This window comes from Frankliniella occidentalis, unplaced genomic scaffold (genome assembly GCF_000697945.3).
Source record: "Frankliniella occidentalis isolate FOCC.00 unplaced genomic scaffold, Focc_3.1 Scaffold128, whole genome shotgun sequence".
In the NCBI taxonomy this organism is placed as follows: domain Eukaryota; kingdom Metazoa; phylum Arthropoda; class Insecta; order Thysanoptera; family Thripidae; genus Frankliniella; species Frankliniella occidentalis.
Genome location: NW_026267255.1, coordinates 537,644 through 541,927, shown reverse-complemented (window position 1 = coordinate 541,927; position 4,284 = coordinate 537,644).

Genomic DNA, 4,284 nt, shown 5'->3' with positions numbered 1-4,284 from the left:
CCCCCCCCCACACACACACACACATACACACTGTAAGAAATTGTCGCACCGGGCACGGGACCATGGAAGATGTCGTACATTTACAATTCAGATTTGTAGATTCAGAAGCAATGCGTATCGATTTCGAATCCATGGACGAACAATAATTGTACGTGTTACATGAACAACATATTTTGTAAATAGTAAATTACAAAGTAACTTGTACGTCTTCTCTGAAAACTCATCAGTGTACATTGTATGCTGAAAAATCAGCTATCATCGATGACAGGTCAATGTAAATGGAATGATTGCTGATAAACCGGCACTCATATCAATGATGAAGTTTGTTTTTGGCTAATGTATCCTTTCAGACGGATACCATCGTAAAGTGGATAGCATTTCCAGATTCCTCGTGAAAAATTCTTCCAAACGAGCTACTATGTGATGGGGTTCAAATTGACCACTACTATAACTTGGCTTACATTACCGACATTTTCGACAGGCGGACTTTTGAGCACGCGCCGCTGTCGGCGGGTTTGCCTACTCTGTCCGCCCGTAAGGCGCTATAGCCCTTAGGGTATGCAATCCCGCAACACCGCAGCGCGTGCTCTAAATCACCCGGTACATGTAACTGGGAATGCGCAGGAGTGTTGCTGGTTCGCCTACCCAATTCGCCCGTAAGGGACCATGGTCCCTGCAGCCCTGGCGGGGTATGCGATCCTGCAACACTGCTGCGCATCCATTGTTACACCCGATACATGACCATGACTTGGCCAAGCAGCGACATGTCGAATGTCTCTCCCTTGCTGACACGCGTAATACTGTGTCTATCGGTCAGAGACTACGTCGACGGTGAAAGCGCCTGTTATGAATGTACCCTGGGAGCATGGTTTTACAGGTTTAACATGAATTCTGCCTATTCTGTCTGAAAACTCTATTTTCCTCATATTTTCCCAATTTTCCTAATCTTTCACAGGAATTTCCCGGGAATGTTCTCTGACCCAATATTCCAGGGAAATAGGAACTATAAATTTAACCCAATAATAATCATCATTTACATGAATTCTGCCTATTCTGCCTGAAAATCTATTTTCCCCATATTTTCCCAATTTTCCCAATCTTTCACAGGAAATTCCCGGGAATATTCCCTGACCCAATATTCCAGGGAAATTAGAAACTCTAGTTAGGCCACCTCTTTGCAGCCCTAATTCTCGCTCGGCACGCACAGTGCACACGGCCTTCGGGTGTCATGCAATGTCGTTTGCAGACACCATGCAGAACGAATGGCCGCAAGGCTCAAGTCGGCCCTTGAATTGGCCTTAGATGGCTTCCAGGCAAATACTGCAGTGTTTTTCGTGGAATAAAACTAACGATTCTGTCAGAGCTAGCACGCATCTAGGAACATTCGAAAGCGATCATCTAAGTTTTAATTTCCTCGTGAGGGCTGTACATGCAGCAGAACTTGTGCTGACTTGCTGCAAACCTCGTCGAGGCGCTTCTCGCGCTCCGGGATGACTTGAGCAAGGCGGCACACAACTCGGAAGCTGTTCGACGTTTCCGGAATCTCCAACGCCACGATGTCACGGTAAAAACAACGTCTCAATTTTTGAGGAAATAGGGAAAACTTTGAGGAACTCCCCCACGAAAAAAGGTCATGGTTGTGGGGATCAGTTCTGTTTGGTAGGCGAAATTCGATTGCTGAAATCGCGAGTCCAATACTCACAAGCAAAAATTGGTTGACGACCGGACACTTGTACGAAGAGAACTAAGCTGTAGTTTGTTCTCTTCGTACAAGTGTCCGGTCGTGGCAACCAACTCCTGCATGGGAGTATCGGATTCTTAATTCCAGCTATCGAATTTAGTCCACCAAACAAAATTGATCCTCTCGACGAAGTAATTTTTTTCCGTGTCTGATTTAACTAAAATTCCTCAGATTTCGACGAAGTCTCCCCCAAAAAATGTGGGACTTTCCCTTCTGAGAAGATTCGTCAAATTTTAAAGCGAGATGCGGGGAGGAATCTTCCTTACACATGAGAGTTCTTCAAAGTTTTCCCCTTTTCCTCAAAAATGAGGCATTTTTTTTTTACCGTGGAGGACGAATTGGTATAGATCGCGAACGTCACACTCTGTCAAAAGTACTGTACCAAAGTACAGCAAAAGGACGGTAATTTGTAGTGATGAGGTACATGGTTGTTGTATACTTTTTTGCTGTAGTGCCTAGTGCCCTGCCCATAAGACTCCATGTTAAGGGATACTGTACTTTGTACCTCAAAATACTGTACCTTACTCACTACAATGCAATCAGGTTCGGAACTCGTCTAAAAGATGCTCTTCTTTAGCCTTCTGAGGCTTGAGCCACCTGAGATCGGAACTCTTTTAAAATATGCTCTTATTGAGCAGGCTCCAGCTGCTCTGCTGGCTGCTCCTCTTCTCCCTTTTGCCGTTGCTGGAGGATGTCCAAAGGCAAGTCTTCTTTAAACAAGATATGAGGCATAAGTTTAGGCGTCATTTAACGGTGAAATAATCCTATACTGATAAATGACAGATCTACTTTAAAAACTTACCTTCTTCCTGCAAATTTTCACTCTTGGCAGACGCATGTCTGCTGTGAACAAGATGCCAGGTATAAACTAAGGCTTATTTTACAGCGAGATGCAAAACAGAGTGGGTGATATGCGCCGTTATTGTTCTTGTGGTACCGCACTCATAGGCAGGCGTGCTTAGTCAGTTGCACGGTGTTACGCGAGTGTTTTACTGGGCTTGCTAGATTCTTTAGATCAAACTGTGATTCAAGGCAATTATGTGTTTTAAATTAGTGACCTTTAAATCTCAATTAAATTATGATTTTAGAGCTGAAATGTCAGTTGGCTTGCTATCTAATATCAGTCGGTCTTTCACTCGCAGTAACTAAAAACACACTTGAAATTGGTTACTTCACGAAAAAATCGATTTTATTACTCTTTTTGCAATTGGCACACAAACACAAAACACTAATTGAAAAGGGGCAAAATCTCACAACTACGAAATGTATCAAATTAAAAGTTGAGATTTATTACATTGAAAACAAGGCAGTATTCTACAAAGACACTGTGAGTAATGCAATAAGATCAATGGGCAGTTTGCTACCTAACTTGCTAGGGAGGGCTAAGTATACAGATAACCGTTCACAATCTCCCTGGCTTTGCGACACCAGGCCCGCCAGTCGCTGGTGTCACCTGCCTCTCCATCTCTCGGATGAGATTCACCACCGTTGCACCCACCTTCGGATTAATATTGCGCTTCCGAACTAGGCGCTTTAAGAATGACGGATTGAGCTCGCATTGATACGGCGACAGCCGCACCAACGCGTGTACCTGCCTGGCGACCATGTCGTCCACATCGTACTCCGGTGTACTCAGGGTGTACTCCAGGTGTACTCTGCGCGCTCCGACCGGCAATTCTCAGTGTTCTACGACTGTACTCCGTGTACTCCGTACTCCTGTGTACACGAAAAATTCAAGTCGCCCACCCCTCGTTCCCAGAGGGGCACGTCGTCGTCGCTGGAGTGTATGGACGCCAGCGCCGTCCGGATAGGGCTTGGCGTCCGCGGCGGTGACGACGTTTGGGTGGACAAGACTCCAATGGGCAGGTATGTGGCGCCCGGGAGGGTGCTCCCAGCCTCCGCCGGTGGGACCGTCTGAGGTGGGTTCACGGGTCCCCGCGGCGCCGGTGTCAGAGCCCACATCTCCGCCGGAGAACTGAGAACTCTGTAGCGTTCTCGATCCGTCACTTCGACCACTAGCGGAAGTATGTAGTGGTCCGGCGAGGAGTGGGGCTTGGGCGAGGGTGGCTGTTGAGGCGGTGTTGCAAGCGACGCCGAAATGAAGAAATCCGACTGTCGGCGTCCAGTGTCGTGGCTTGGGTCACATGTCCACTGGAGTAGTTGTTGCATGATGCCGACGAAGCGCGTCAGGGCGCGCTCCACGAGCTCGGTCATACACGCCGTAGGCAGCCCCGCGCGTCTGGAGCATGACGAACATGTTTTGCGCGCGCTGCATGATTTCTTCTAGGCGGTGGGCTCGCGGCTGAGTAGTGAGGCGTGTGCGGCGGCGGGTGGTGCGGCGGCGGGTGGTGCGGCGGGCGCGGGGCGGTGTTATGTTGCACGAGAAGCCAAAACCAGGGTAGTCACTGATGCACAGGTTGAAGGCGCGGGAGGAGGCTGCTGGAGATGTTCCTTCACCTCGAGCGGACCGTGAACTGGCGCCCTTGGCCGTGGGAGGTTGAGCACGGGGTCTCGGTTTGGGTAAGAAAAGCGGGGGGGGGGGG